Raw genomic sequence first — 17,205 nt, 5'->3', positions numbered from 1 at the left:
ATTTCAACATTGTTGAGATAAGATAATAATTTTGGAGCCATATTGTAGCAAAAAATCAAAAATAATAAATACATACATATTCATCAAATACAATTAATCAATTAAATATTCTTCCCATGCCACTGCGATGGAGTCTTGAAAACTTTGATGATCAGGGGCTATTAATATGTTACTGTAAAAATGATATAAAGTAGTTATTATGAATAATCACAGGCTATTTCGATAAGTTTGATACATTTTGTTCATATTCTGTGAATTTATCACATTTATGGGTCATTATGTATAGTCATCAGTCTAGGATGGTGAATGCAATAAATGAGCCATTGTTGTGTATCTATATATATAAAATTGATTTTCTGTCTGTCTGTTTATCTGTGTATGTATGTTCTCTATACAAATCTACAATTTTAGATGGATCGTCGCCAAATTTTGCAGATATACTGGACATTTGCAGGACTTGAAATTTTGCATATAAATGGAACCCAACTTAAACGATAGGCTACTTTAAATTTTTGTTAGAGCAGGGTAAGTGCCCCAAATGGGCAAAAAAATGTAGGGCAACAATGGTTTTTGGGTCTCAACAATCACTTTCCGAACGTTTACTTTGGTTACCGTGGTTCCCCAGCAATGCGTTTCAGACGTGTGTATGCCTTTACAATGGTTTGTCACTTCTTTAATCCTGTTAGTATATGTATATGTATAATAGTTTATGCCTTTATAATGGTTTGCCAATACTTTCAATACTACACAATACTAATATTCAATACAATTACATTTCAATACTCTCAGTAGCGAGGCTTTTTGAATAGACATCATAATCATCATCAGCATCGCTTTGAGGGTCAGGAAAAGGGTGAGACTCATAGAAGAAATCAGTTAAAATTGCCGATTTTACTGTAGAAATGCTGAAATTTGGTGGGGTTTTCCGCCACATCAATAATTTTAAAAATTGTATAGAATTCCAGATTTCTGAAATATTGCGTTTGCTTAGAGGTATACTAAGCCCAGGAGATTGAATATGAAGTAATTAGCCGGACCTATACTTTTGAGTTGGGTATTCATGTAATAACATTGATTTCAACTTTTTATTTATATCTTCTCAAGCATGAAAATTAATGTCTCCGTATTATCTTCTGATATTCAACTGCATCAATTCATACAGTTTAGGTTGTTTTAAAATTAATTATGAGCCCATAAAAAGTACATCGAAAAAATTCCACAGCTTTAATTAAGCATTTTTGATAGACAGGCAGATAATTAACTTGAAGTTTGGGGGGGGGGAATAGAAATACGTAGCGCCCCTTAAAAAAGGAAAGAAAAGTATACATTCATTTCTATGTTTCTTTAAATCTAGATTTGTTTATTTCATGAGTCGCACAGGAAGTCGCCATATTGGTTAACTTTGACACGGTTTGCATGTCCCTCAAAGAAAGAGGGAGATATCACGTGTTTCTAACAGCCTCATTGAAGAAAACCCAGGCAGCGCCGGGTATTATAGCTAGTAAATTATAAATGTAAATAAAGCTATCATTACAAGACCAACAATGATTTTTATATTATGCTTCAGTCAGATTTACTTTCAACTGAATTTCTTTTTATGGCAAAACGCATGTGGTACTGTACATGCATTACATAGCTACTTCATGGTCAAATAAAAATACTGTATATACTCATCAGGGTTTAAGCTACGGTCGTATTTTTCGTAAAATGCGAAAGAAAATCGTAGAATACGAAAGAAGTAGTAGCTCCTGTTGCAAAAATACATACAGGAGGTACGAAACGAGTAGACATCCAACCTAGTAATCATTACATTAGCATTGTAGCATTTTGCAACAGCTTTTCCCCCCATTTTCGTTTTTTGCAAAAGGAATTTTTTATCCAGCTTAAACCCTGATACTCATGTACAAGACGATCCCTCTCACTCCAGGACCATCGAAATCACAATGAATTGAAAACCTATACAAGCCGACCCGCCAAAATCAGTGCATTTTAAAAGGAGAAAAATTCATATATTTTTCTGTCAGTTCCGTCTTTCGTGTTACTGATACAACACTTTTTAAAGAAATGGATGATAATTTACTTGGAAACAGAATTCCATGCCTCATTGAACCCACTGGCAAAAAGTTTCTCCAGCATGACTTTTTCACCACTTATATCCCCTTTGGGGACAGAGTGGGAGTCAGGTTCTGGCCAATGTAAAGTTTCATTAAAGCACCACTTTTTGTAGTTTCTATCTTCAGAACTCATTCATTCTGTCCATAAATTCCTTAGATAATCTTTGAAAGACTTGTTGATGATCACATCTAAAGGCTGTAAAATCGACCTTAGTCAACCAGGAATCAAAGTCAATGATGTTTTTGATTTTTTGCTTTGGCTTTAGCATTGTTGGTTCTGTGGGGGTTTGACAGCTACAAAAATCATTACTGGTTGGTAGCCTATCTATAGCTACAAAAATGACATTACTCATTAGTGACACCATCCAAAGAAGTTTAATAACGCATCATGGGTTTTCAAGCTAGCCGTGTGGAGGCCATGTAGCTATGATTTGTTAAAGTGAGGGGTCAATATTGTTTCACCAAAAACTGGCCCGTGTATAAGATGACAACCCCCCAAATTAAGGAACAAATTTGTCAACAAAAAACTTGTCTTATACTAGTGTATATATGGTAATTGTGATTGAATAATACAGTAATATAAAAATTAACATTGCTTCTGTAATTGATGTGCATTTGGGGGGGGGGGGGAACAAACACAGCAGCAGGTTAATAATGGTTTTTTATACTTCACTATGTACATTTATATTTTGGCCGTTCAGAGCTTTCTTTCACATATTTTGTGTGAAAAATTTAATTTTCTCTCAATTTTAACTCTAAAAACAACCAATTCAATCTACAAATCTACAAGTTCCCATATTAAAGCAATGAAAGTTGGAAAAGTATTTATGACACATTGATCATGATGAAATTTGAGAATTATGCATAATCACTGGTAAATGTGATAAATGTAGCAAAATTTATCAAACTTTATCAAGATGATCTGATATTTCATCACTATTATGTGGTCTATATGTGTGTGTGTGTGCACTGTACATAAACTCCAACACTATCTTCAGATATTCTTTTTGATAACTTTAAAAGTGGGAAAAATTCTTTACTCGGAAATGAAAATGCAACTGTTGATTGCTATTTTTTAAAACATCGCCAGAATAATAAAAAAAAAAGTTTCTATCAAAGTAAAAATTTACACCACATCACATGGAAGAAAAAATCACCATTGTAAGAATCGGACATGAGAAGTGGGTATCCCCTGGTGCAGTGTTTCTCAAAGTGTGTGTCACAGCGAGCTGGAGATATTGATTTGAGTGCCTATTTATGCTTTGAAGTGGTTCTTTTATACGTGGAAACATCTACCAAACTATTGTTTGGAAACACAGATGAACCATGAATCGGGCAAGGGAGTCACGGTTGACAAAAGTTGGAGTGAATCAATGCCCTAGTACTTAACTGAATTCTTAACTACAGAAAGAAAACTATTCTTAATTTGATTGCAAAATTCTCACTTGCTTCTTAACTAAAGATCAAATCCACAGTTAGGAAGCGGATTCTTATTAAGAATCAGAACGTGGTACACCCCCAGTTTTACCAAATAATCAAATACCTATTCAGTTTTATGAAACTAAATTAAAATCATTGAACATTTCCATTGATCGTCAAGACGAGTGGTTTTAAACCTTTCAGGCATAATTAAAAATGTCTATAGCCTATAGGCTAACAAGCCATACTGCAGTATTTAGAATTGTAAAATGTTATGTAGATTCAGAAGGGCTTGATTTTTTAATGTAAACACGATGTCGTAATGGGTGGGCCGACAGGGTCTGTGTTCAGCCCCCCACTCCCGAGTCAAACAAAAGCCTTCGAATTATTAAAGAATTTTATTGAGAGATTCTGAAATTAGATGTCGTAATGGGTGGGCCGACAGGGCCTGTGTTCAGCCCCCCACTCCCGAGTCAAACAAAAGCCTTCGAATTATTAAAGAATTTTATTGAGAGATTCTGAAATTACTTTTTTTTTTTCATAAAATCACTTCTTTTACTGAATACAAATTTTCATTAATTATATAATTACTTCTCATTATTTACAAAATTATTTCTTTTATTAACTCTGAAATGTTTCCTAAAACTAATTACGTGGGAACATTTCTTTCATCTAGAAATACTTGGTAAGGTTTTTGCTGCCATTGTCAATTGGAAGAGAAGGCAAAACGCTGTCGCTGGTACGAGTTAATTTTGCTCAATGTTTTCCCAACACCAGCGATTGGCATCATCTGTATTTGATGACTGCCTGTATTTCAGTGAATGCCGGCCATGAAAGCCTCAGGCTATACATCAACTGTATTTGTCATAGCTCAATATTAAATTCAAGATTTGTTTTTTAGCTTGAAATCCAACATGGTTCAACATGTTCAACATTTCAACATGGTTCATACTCTTTGAAAGTAAAAAAAATGCAAGGACTATTCAAGCAATTTTCCAGGCAAAATTTTAAAACTCAAGGACCTTCATATCATCATTAATAAAAATCAGAATTTTTAAAAGAAAATGAAATTACTTGGATTTTTTAAATTTATATTCAACATTTACTCATTTTAAATTTTGAGTTTGAGAGATAAATGTTAATTTATTAAAAAGACATAACTTTTTAAAACAATTATAATTCTCATTTCAATTTGTAGGCAATGTCAAGTTTTTTTTTAATATATATAAATCAAATTTATTGTTATCATATAACAGTACAAAAAGAAAAAATTTACCAAGGAGTCAATCAAAAAATGACCCATTCTGGTAAATGCTAGTAAAGATTAGTATGGAAAACAGAATAGTCAACTAAAAAAAAAAAAAATCAAAATTATTCAAATTAAAATAAAAGTTAATGGCAACAGAGGAGTGCAATTTAAAAACAGTTCTACATGCTGCAACTAAAAATATAATTTTTTTTAGATGTTGGAGAGAAAGCAAAAACGACTAGATGCAGCATGTAGTTAAATTAAACTGTTACGTTAAGGATTATATGAGCAAGTGAAAAAAAACATTAAAACAAATTTTCTATACCATCTAGTGAGAATATGTATTGCTTGACACACTTTTTAAAGGATGATAAATTAGTATTGTGAGTGATTTCTGGTGGTAATGTATTGTAGAATTTTGGGATAAGGTAAGTAAAATGTTTCTTCAACAGTGTTTTATGAAGCAGCGGAAGTAAATACATATTATTTAATCGATTTGAAGATCGAGATGTATTTAAAGGCAAGGAGAATTGACCTTTGAATAGGAGGAGAATAGATTTATAGAAATATAATTGATGTAATGTAAGTATTCCAAGATGTTGATGAAGTTGTATTGATGGTGTAGTAAAGTTATTTGTGATGATTCTAATTATTCTCTTATGGAGGCTGATTATAGGGTAAAGGGTTGAAAGGTAGTCAGAACCCCAGACAGTTAGACCATATAGTAGGAGTGAATGAAACAAGGAATAATAAAGGGTTAATAAAAACGACTGATTCAAGTAGGATTTGAGATAGTAAAATTTATAAATCGCTAGTCGTAGTCTTTTTTGCAAGTACTTGATATGACTCTTCCATTTAAGATTGTGATCAATATATACTCCAAGGTATTTAATTGTAGTAACTTGTTCGAGACATGAACAATTACAATCAGAATTAATAGTACAATTGCAATTATGGAAAATTAAATTAGGGTGAAAGTGAGTGTTAGATTGGGAAGAGAAATTTATAAACTTAGTTTTTGATGCATTTATCTGAAGGTTGTTAGCAACAAACCACTTTCGGATTTTAATTAAATCAGTATTGATTAGGTTAGTAAGAGATTGAAAATCATCAGATGAGTAAAGTAATACTGTGTCATCGGCGAAAGTTATGATATTGCCATTTATGTTTAAATTACATAAATCATTTATGAATATTAAAAATAATAATGGTCCCAATACAGATCCCTGAGGGACGCCTTTCACTATTTCCAATGGGGTGCTAAGGCTATTGTGAATTTTGACTGATTGTGTTCTATGAGTTAAAAAAGAAGCAATTAGATTCAGAGTATTACCTCTGATTCCGATATATGACAACTTATTGAGTAATATATGATGATTCACGCTATCAAATGCTTTTCTTATATCAAGAAATATTGCAATGGTTTTTTTAGATTTATCAATATTTTCAGCGATAAATTTAGTAAATGTTAGTAGAGCAGTTTCTGTGTTTTTATTAGGAAGGAATCCAAACTGGTTGTTAGAAAAAAAACTGAAATGTGATAAGAAAGAAAAAATTTTATTTTTGATAATTGTTTCAAATATTTTTGAGATAGAGGGTAGAACTGAGATTGGTCTGAAGTTGTTAAAATCATTGGGATCTCCAGATTTATAAATAGGTGTTACGATAGCTGATTTTAAAGACCTCTGGAATATACCATTAGCCATACATATATTTATTAAATCTGAGAGAGTATTCAAAATATTATATGGTAGAATTTTCAAGACCTTGTTATTGATTGTTTCTGCAAAGGATCCAGAAGTGGGTAATTTTTTAATAATTGTCAAGATTTCATCAGCAGTTGTTGGAAAAAGGTATATTGAGTGAGAATTCGATTTCATGTATTGCTTAAAATCTTCATTTATGTTGATATTGAGTGTGGAAATATTAACAAAATGGGAATTAAAGTTTTGAGCCAGAGAAATAGGATCAGAATCGAAGGAAAACAGTTTATTATGACCATCAGTTTTTTTAATTATACCATCAATGAATCTCCAGCGTTTTGTGGGAGTGTTACATTTTGAAAATTGGTAGGAAAAATATTCAAGTTTAGCAGATTTTATTTTGGATTTGACCAGCTTTACAACATTTTTATAGGCTATATTTAATGGGATATCGAATGGAAATTTTTGTGTTTTATAATACAGTTTTTGCTTAATTTTTGTCAGGTGTCGTAATTCATGAGTGATCCAAGGATTCAGCTGCGATCTATTGTTTTTACAATTGATATATCTAGCGTGATTGTGTACTATTGTTTCAAGTTTAAGTAAAAATTCTTCAAAATTATTAGAAGGGTCAATATTATTGAATGAAAAATTGTAATTTTGAAGAAAAATATGAAGTTTCCGATAATCAAGTTTTTTAAACTGACAGTTAGTTAGTTTTGATCTGATAGTTGAAGTGGATATACTAAAACATAGCTTACAAATTATTGCATAATGATCTGTCAAATCAGAGAAAAAAATAGAAGAATATATATCAGAAATATCAGATGAATTCCGTATGAATATGTGATCAAGACATGTGTTTGATCGAGGTCTAGTTATGCCTTCGATATATGGCTGAAATCCTTTACTACACGATAAGTTTAAGTATTCAGTAGTAATATTAGAGTTAGAGTCAAGAAGGTCAATATTGATATCACCAATAATTAGAACATTTTTACATTTGATTCGATCAATAGTAGTTTTCAATTCGTTAATGAAATCGGTAGATAGAAATGAATGAGATCGATAAACAGATAAAATAGTAAACTTCAAAGATTGATGAAACAATACAACAATCTCAGCTGTTTGCATGGTGATTGAAGTTAAATGTTTTAGGCTTAGGAAATTGTTAACATATACCAGTATACCACCCGAAGTTCTAAAGGTCTTGCTTTTAAAAAAAGCCTTAGTATGCAGATGGCATTTAAGCAGAAATCATTTTGTTTGAATCTCTGAAAGCACGTAATTATGTATCTAGGGCGACTATATGACCTGTATTTCCTAAGACATTCTCCAAATTTTCATGTAATTATTGTCATCCCAACTTTTTTTCATGAAAAAAAATATCCCATTATTTTCTATATACGTTCAACAAAAAGCCTATTGAAATTCTTATTCCCTCTTTACTGAAATCAAGTATTAAAATTTTATTTTCCTAATCCTATGGATTATATTATGGTAATTACGAGTTTAAATATTGTCAAGTTAACGTTTTTGCCCCATAGAATTCATTTAAATCTACTGCTTCAATGCAGTGGTGCTTTATTTTCTGCCTTTGCTGGTTTTTTTTTTGGCAATTTCAGCAATAATTGGCAACTTTGTCTACCTTTGGCATCATTTTTGGTGAAAATTGGTGATTTTCCCACATTCTTATTAAGGAAATGTTATCAGCCCACATGTATGCAACTGACATTTATTAATTCAATAGTTTAAAATATTTTGAAGCAATATCTTAAGAGCAGTGTTTTGTTGCAGATTTTAGGCAACATCTTTTTATGTATAGTAATACCTCAAGCATACGTGACCAATGTCATATTTTAAACATTGTCTCATAATCATTGTGTCACCGTTGCTCTATACATTTTTGCTCAATAAGCTATTGAAAAGTCTTAAGATTTCCAGCTAAAAAACAAACATCTAAATTTAGTATCGAGTTACGGCACCTCCTGATAATGCCAACTGCTGGTGTTGGAGAAATGTTGAGTAAAATGAACTCATTCCAATCACAGCATTTTGCTTTGAGAACCTGTCTTCCAATTTTGAAAATAATTTTTCATTAATTATGAATTTTCACCGATTCTATAATCATTTGTCATTAATTCTCACTACCTCTCTCATTACTTTTGATATTACTTCTCCGATCAATTCCAAAAGAAAAAAAAAATTACTTCTCTCATTAATGCTGAAATTTTTTTCATGAATTCATTTTACGGAAGAATTTTTAAGGTGATTTTAAGCATTTCAGTAATTTTATGTATTCGTCTTTTCATCAGCAGGCAATGTGTTGAAGACCCCTGGTGTAAACAAAAAATACATCCCAAATTTAAAAAATTAACAGGCAAAATAACATGCAAGTGAAGAAAAACGGAACCATACTTTTATGTACACAAAAGGAAAACCATTTGCAGTGGCACCTAAGTTTGGCTGAGTGATACACAGACAGAACCTTCAAGGCGACTGAATTCTCCTACATGAAGATTCACTAGACACACTTCCACAAAATTTCAGCTACATAGAGAAACAGAAATTAATCAGCCATTTTTTAGACAGTCCTTAATATAATCAATATTAAAAAAAAGTTTTCCCCTCAATTGAGATGATCGTTTCTGATAGGAAAAAAAGAGGGCATTTAAATCTTGTTTTACAGTTTGCAATGATTTCCATTTCTCAATCAAGAGAAGTGTATTATAATCCCTAAAAGTCATGTTTATTTACGTATAATATAAATGATATGCAACTAAATACAACTGTAACATATGAATGGCCTTTCTTAGCTAAAAAATACAGGAATATATATGATTATTAAATTACGGAAGGGATAAAAGGAAAGTTCTCTGTGTTGCCATGTCTTGCTTTTTTCCTCTCTTTCATCTTGACTTCCTTCCTGAGTCCAAGGACCGTATTTTATGCACGATATCAACAGTGCAAATAAAAAATAATAATATAAATAGGAACTGGGGAAGAAAGTAATATGACAAAATAAATTTTTGTTTAAAGAACACTAAAAATTTTCTATATAATTTCGACTCTTCAAGCTGGTACTAAAATCGCCACAAAAAATAATTTTAATATCTAAAGATCACTATCAACATTGTATAATTCAATTCTAACTCCTCCCAATGGTTGAATCAAAGAAAAAAAATTTCTTTTTCCTTTGAAGAAAAGAAAAACTTGTTTCGAGAACACTAGGATAAGTTACCAAAAATTAGCCAGCGGAATATGAAGGCACCATTGAAGACCTTGATTCCAGCTTTTTTTTTTTTTTTTAACCAGAACTGTGTCCCGTTTTCTATAAAAAAAAATATAAATCTCAAGGAAGTGACTTGTAAAAAGCAGGATCTTTGGTCATCTTGTTTGCATTTTTATGTATTTTTCATACAATTATCAATTGGTATTATTAGGTCTATTGTTGGGCTTGACAAAATCGCAAAAGGATCTAGACCCCAGAACAATTTTTTAGGCACCAAACATTTTTCAAGAAAAAAAGGTTAAGAATCTTATTTTTTTTTACTTTTCTAGGACATAGTGTGACCACAGTCATTATTGATGGATATGCTGATATAAATTTCAAAAATTTTGTATTGTCCTCAGATTCCAATTTAATAACCACACAGTGAAAAATGTGTGTTGGTTCTAACACTAATTTCTTGGTCGCCTGGGATTTGTCCAGCTCTGGCCTATTGAAAGTCCCGAGTCCCAATTTGACAAGAGCCATGCACTGTAAATAGCATTTGTAAAAAAATATAGTTTTAATGAACTGTGATGAAAACATGACTAGGCCAGGGCTTGACAAATAAGGAAAATATTTAGGAGCCAGCAAAATTTCATAGGCGTCATGCACCCCCCGAAAAAATTGATCCAAAATAGTATATTCTTTGACTTCCACTGGACTTAAGAGACCCCTTCTCCTGCTACCACACCAGCTGACATGATTTCAGAAAATTTTGTGGTCCCAAGACTTATCAAACAAAAGAAAAATAGGCACGACTCTTAATTTTTCAGTCGCCATGGTGACCTGAGATTTTTGCAGCTTTGACCTGTGCCTATAATAGGACTTGACATATCAAAAAAAATCTTAGGCACCAGCCAAATTTCTTAGAAGCCATGAATGATTTTAATTTCAAGAGAAATATTTTTAAATAATTTTTTTTCAACTCTTCTGTGGAACTTTGTTCTTTTCCCATGTTAAAAGACACACTGCCATGAAATCGGGAATTTTTGTGTCATTCATAGACTCAAATTTAGTAATCACACAAAGAAAATTTTACAATACAGATTTTATAGTCACCATGGCAACCTGGGATTAGCCAAGCCCTGCGCTATAACAGCATTTGCTTATGATCAAAATTGCAAGCTGATAATGTAAACTGATACCCAAGGCTTCATGAATGAAGATTAATCGTTTGAACTTCATATTTACTTAAGATGCCATGATATTTAATGTACAGTTAAACCTCTCTTTTGTGGACACTGGCAGGACAAAAAAAAATTACCCACAAAAGAGGGGTGGCCGTTAATCAGAAATTTGAAATGCACTTTCATTATACACTGGACTGTAAAAGAGGAAGAGGGGTGACCGCATATGAGAGGTGTCCATTAAGAGGGGTTTTACTGTATTTTCTTGCTTACAATACAACAAAGCTGGACAAATCCCAGGCACCTGGTAACCATGGCAACTAAAAATTGTTATATTGGGGCCTAAAATTTTCTTTGTGTAGTTACTAAATGCTGGCCGAGAGCAACACAGAACGTTTGGAATTAATGGTAGCATATCTGCCATTGCCACCATGAAAAAGGGTCACTATGGCCTGAGAAAGTCAAAAGAAGTATTGTGTTTTGGACCATTTTCTTCAGGTAAAATTTTTTTTGATGTCTTGAAAAATTTTTTCTGCCACCTGGATTTTTTTTTTGTCACTTGTCCAGCCCTGAAATATGAGGAATATAAGAACCAACATTAAGAAAACTCTGAATTTCTTAAGTGTAGATTATAGGCCATGGGTGGCCAACTTCTTTCTGTTCACGGGCCAACATAATGGTCAGCTGCAGCATCGTGGGCCACTTTGATGCAAGCTGCACCATTATTTAAATTATCAAATTACTTTTGTCACTAGAAATAAGAATTTTGTAAACAGTTTGTTAATCAGGAAATCTGCTATTGGAACCAATAGCTCAAAATGTGAGGCGAGAACATTCCCCTCAATGTAAAAATCTGAAAATAAATGACTTTTTTTTTTTTTTTTTCCTTCTACATAATGAAAAAAAATATTACTAATTTTGTTTATATTTTCAAAAGCACAGTGCAAAATGTGTAAACTACAAGGTATGATGTAAATATGTCAAGATGAACTAGATGATTTTAATGTGTTGCCCATCCTTTTTTTAAAGGAATTTGTTTAAGTTTTAGCGCTCAATGCCAGTGTAATCGTTTTTGACAAATGACACACTTTCATTCCTAGCTCTTTGCTGAGCATTGTAAATACTGTTTATGCCTCTTCATGCCCTAAAAATACAGAAGACAACTGAATGCTATTGGGTAGCATCGGAATTCACAACACCTAGAATACGCCTATGTACCCAACCAGGGTTTAAGCTACGGTTGTATTTTTTGCAAAAGAAAATCATAGAATGCGAAAAAAATAGTAGCCACTTTCGCAAAAATGCATACAGGAGGTACGCAAGGAGTAGACATCCAACCATCAATCATTACATTAGCATTGTAGCATTTTGCTAAAGCCTTTTCCCCCATTTTCGCTTTTTTGCAAAAGGAATTTTTTATCCAGCTTAAACCCTGTACCCAACTGATTTGTTATGGAAACTGTTGTTTCATCTATACACAAAGTTTGCACCATAATTTTGAATATGATGAATGTTAGTTACTGCCCAAGACCATGAAGTAGTTAAATACAAAATTACCTTTTTCTCAACCAGGCAGAAGTTTTTCATCACTACTCGTTAAACCCTCAAACTAAGCAAATAAAAAATACCACCAAATGATCCACATACATACACCCCAACTAACTTTAAAAACGATACAATTTCTTCTTTGGCAGAATCATTAATTGCAATCTGTGACAGAAAACAATTTATTTGCATTATTTGGGATTATACCGATGATTCCCTCCTTATTTAAAATCAATTATACTAATTTCATTGATAGGTTCTGGTAAAAAAATATGAAAAGTATGACAAAAGTAGGACATTTTACCAAAAAGTAGGACGAGTGGGAGCCCTGTGTCAGTCATGGCAAGAGGTTTCAAAATTTTTTTGCCATGAAGATTTTGGAATCCTTTAAAGATAACCTTAGAAAACTATTTCAAAACTAAATAAACTTTCAAAAATAAGTTCAAAGCAAAAAAATTAACACACACTAAAATTCTCACCAGGTCCCAGATTCTATTCCGGGTTGTCAGAGTGACCAAGCAGTCTAAGGCATGCACCAAACTCAAAATTCTATTCTGGGGGAAGAATACAGATCACAAGATATTTTTCCTAACGAGCTCAAGACCACTGCATATCACCGAGAAGACATAAGGGCTCACCCGAGCCACCAAGCCTAGAAGAGAAGACGTGGTTCAGGATCTCTGGCGTTTGGCCATAGTAAACAACAAAGGGCTCACTAGAGCTACAAAACCCCACACATAAATTCTGTAAACTGGGAATTTTTCTAATTATAACTTTAAAAAAAAAATCTATGTACTTTTTTTAAGGTGTTTTACATTTGTGTATTATATATGTATAATAAAGCACCCGACACTGCTCAGCCCTCAATCTGAGACAATGGCTAAAATTGACAATGGTCAATAGAGCTTCGATGGTACACGGTATGAAATGAAATGACTGCCAGTGAACGGCGCCTTCACTTCCAACAAAACTCATTACTGGCAGAAATTATGTAATAGTGATATGGCTGGATTTGGCGTGTGACGAAGTACACCAAAATTCTGTATTGCTCATATTTCTTTCCAAGTTGTTCAGATGAGCCCCTATTGGTTTTGCTTTGCTACATTCTTTATACATGTAGCTTCAAGGGCGATTTTGTCTTCATTTTTCAGGAATGAAGGCAATGAAAGCTTTTCAAGCTTTTTTTGACTTTTTAAAACATGCTTCGACAACTATACTGATTATCAATTTGGCAGATTTGAATACATTTCACAGTTAGACACAAATCATGGAGACATGTGGCAAAAACAAATCTTGATCAAGAAAGTAAGAATTAATTACTACTGTAAATTAACTACTGCTCATCGAGAACAGTTCTGCCTACTTTGAGAATGACGATGTTGAACTTTAAATAGAGTCACTTTTGCTTGCAGAAAAATCAAACACGGTAGAAAACTGATTACACATTAGTGAAAAAAACTAAGTTTAAATGTATATTCACAATCCGAATACTTTTTTTTTCAACTATTATGTAGCACAATACCCAAGGTCATCCAGAGACTAAAATTTTTCATATGAGGCAGTGCAAAACAAACAAGTAATATACATCAGGACTTGACAAATTGGAAGGAGATCTAGGCGCCAGTCAAATATTTCAGGAGCCGAACAATTTTGGTTTTTTTTGACAGAGCCAGTAATCACACATAGGAAACTTTAGGCGGCAATACCAACTTTTTAGTCACAATGGCAACTAGACACCTGGGATTTGTCAATCCCTGATATGCATATTTGTAGGACTGTTTATGGCGCTGCTGCACCCAGCACACATTTTATGTAATGGAAATTCACTTGCATATTTTGCATAGCAGCTGACTGCTCCATTTTTTTTTTTTCAATTACAGTAACATTGGAATAAAAATAAATTCATTCATCATAGTGGTTCTTGATTACAAACGTTGTGATTAAAGATGGAGTCAAATAACCAGGGCCTGTAACTAGAAACGAAAGCTTACTATGTCACCCAGGTCAGTTTTCATTTTTGTGTCCCCCCCCCCCCCTCCTTAGCCTATAATTTTAAAGGGGAAAAGTCAATTCAGCACCTTTCCTTATCCAGTGCTCGGGACATCAACTGCCCTCTGCAGATCTGTAACAGGCTCCATAGGCTGGGATCTTTGGCAAGCCCCCTCCCCTCACAAAAATATAGAGGCACCAGAATAATTTTTTCGGTGCAAAACATTTTTTTCTACAAAATAAATGTTTCTTTTAACTTTTTACAGGACATGCGAATCTCAGATAACCAAGGACGGAGAAAAAATTTTAGACACCAGTACCAATTTCTTGATCACCATGGCGACCTGGCATTTGTCAAGCCCTGATATAGTAAATGTATAGTGTAAAAAATATATATAATAATCGTCTCCGACCCCTGGATTGGCCCTGTCAGCCCTGGGGGGGGGGGGGGGGTCATACTGTAGATAACTAGTCACTAATTAGACAGATACTTTATCAACGGCATTCATATCAGGGTTTAAGCTACGGTTGCATTTTTTGCAAAATGCGAAAGAAAATCGCAGAATGCAAAAAAAGTAGTAGCCACTTTTGCAAAAATGCTTACAGGAGGTATGCATGGAGTAGACATCCAACCATAAATCATTACATTAGCATTGTAGGATTTTGCTAAAGCTTTTCCCCCATTTTCGCTTTTTTTGTGAAAGGAATTTTTTATCCAGTTTAAACCGATTCATATCCACACATATGTGTGCACAAGGTCTTATTTATAAATCCAACAAAGATTTAAATGCCCCCTATAGAAACACCAACGTGAAATTCATATCAACTTAACTCATAAATCACAACGCTGAATATTATTAGCAGCATTTCAATATTAATTTAAACTTACAATAACACGCCGAAGGTCAAGTCTTTAAAAAAACATTGATATTTGATTACTTTTCCTAAAACTAAATTTTTAAAGAATTCGCCCGCACCATCACAGGTTGAGAATCAATAATGTTGATCAATATGCAAAAGAAAAATAATTTACATATTCAATCAAATTTGACTGCACGTAATGGAGGCATGACCATGATAAAGTTTGTAGCATGTGCACGTGAATCATTAAAAACCATTGATTGGACATAACTTTCCTAAAAATCAGTTATGAAAAGGATTCCCTCAGTACCCTCATGGGCATATGCATCACAGGTTGAGAACCTCTGATGTTGATCAATAAAATAATAATAATTTACATATCTCATCAGAGTTGACCGCACATGATGGAAGTATAACGATGAACAAGTTTAAGCATGGCATGTGCACATGAATCATGTTCATGATTACGTAATCAAAATGCTGAATATTCTCAACACATTTGAATAGTAATTTCAACTCTCAATAATAGGTTCAAGGGTTAAGTCTTTAAAATAAATCATTGATATTTGATTACTTAAAACTCAATATTTAAAAGGATTCTCCGGTACCCCCAAAGGTATACGCATCACAGGTCGAGAATCATTCATGTTGATCAATAAACAAAAGAAAAATAATTTACATATTCAATGTTGAACTGCACATGATGGACGTACAACTATTAACACGCTTTCGTGAGGCATGTGCACACAAATCATGTTAGTGATTGCATAATCATTATAGTTAAAGCTTTCAATTATTGATTACGGTATTAATTATATTTCATGTATGGATGTAATGACTTACCCCACGCTCATCTATGACGGCGGGCAGCAGGGTGTTAACCTCACCGCGGCGCGGGAATTAATCTCCATGTTGTCGGGGAATGTATCACGCAAAATGTATCACCATGATTTCCTATGAATTCCTTTCAAGTTTACTGCTTAAAAAAATAACAATAAAATGACTGTTCACAACACGTAATTTAAAATCAACTACAAGCCCTACTGTACCTACTGGGCAGTGAAAAAAAATTACCCAGAAAAAAACCTTTGCGTTGTAGACGTTGCCAATAATTTTGGACCTAAAAAAAGAAAAAAAAATTTTGTCAACCCTCTGATCACAGTGTTTTCAACCCTTTGGTGATAACTTTTTTCATGACGTCTTTGCGAAATCCGAAAATCGCTGAATTCAAAAATTTTAAATTTTAGTTGCAAGTTTTAAAATCTACAAAGTGGGGGTAATGTGTCCCGAAATATTCACAACTGAAGAGGATGGATGAATTTAGTTGAATCGAGCTGACCATATTTTCTTGAGAAAAAAATACGGGGTATTGTCAATAAAGCCGGGTTTTCCTAGGAGCAGGTTTTCTGCGCCGCACGCAACGTGATCCGCCCAGCTTGACACGCCTTCCACTCACCAATAAGAAAATCAGTATGACTGTTTTCCTAAAGAGCGCAACGCGGCTCAGCGCTTTACGTCGGGCGTTATTGGTTGACTGCTTCTGGAGGAGTCAAATGCGTCGTGCGCCGCGCGTTTCACCGATCTTCCCTTCATATTTGTTGTGCTTTCTTTCCCTTCCCTTCAAACCGGAGCATGCAGACGACAGAGTGCCTCATGCCAAGGCCATACACTTCATATAGCCATCCTGAGCTGATGCGCCACGCTAGGAAAACACAAACGCATAGCGTGATTATGTAACACGTTTCTGCCGACGCGAAATGATCCGGTTCGGTTCACGCGGCGCAGGAAGCCTATTTCTAGAAAAACCCGGCTTTATCGATAGAATGATGCCAAAAGTAAGCAACAGTTGTCAACTATTACTAAAACCATTGAAACAAAATCGACATTTACCGAAAATGAAGCACTGCTGAAATTGCAGCCGATTAAA

The 17,205-nt window shown here is 33.6% G+C and overlaps 1 protein-coding gene across 8 annotated transcripts in view; it reads right to left on the bottom strand.

Annotated features, from left to right (window-relative positions):
• Positions 1 to 16,382, bottom strand: part of Src64B (Tyrosine-protein kinase Src64B) — a 48,006-nt gene extending 31,624 nt beyond the window's left edge. For 4 of the 8 annotated variants that reach the window (XM_089237088.1, XM_089237124.1, XM_089237074.1 and 1 more), the window contains exons 1-2: positions 16,122 to 16,382; positions 8,904 to 9,035 (exon numbers count right to left, since the gene is read on the bottom strand). The gene's annotated coding sequence lies outside the window, so the exon portion shown is untranslated. Of the gene's footprint in view, positions 1 to 8,903; positions 9,036 to 12,907; positions 13,081 to 16,121 lie in introns of all 8 variants that reach the window. The other 4 variants (XM_089237114.1, XM_089237081.1, XM_089237133.1 and 1 more) reach the window with 4 other exon arrangements.
• Between the last annotated feature and the right edge of the window lie 823 nt (positions 16,383 to 17,205).

This window comes from Pholcus phalangioides, unplaced genomic scaffold, assembly GCF_987345545.1.
Source record: "Pholcus phalangioides strain wild (caught in Gottingen) unplaced genomic scaffold, Ppha-v1.0 ptg000002l_1, whole genome shotgun sequence".
Taxonomy (NCBI): domain Eukaryota; kingdom Metazoa; phylum Arthropoda; class Arachnida; order Araneae; family Pholcidae; genus Pholcus; species Pholcus phalangioides.
This window is presented reverse-complemented; position numbering and strand designations above follow the sequence as displayed.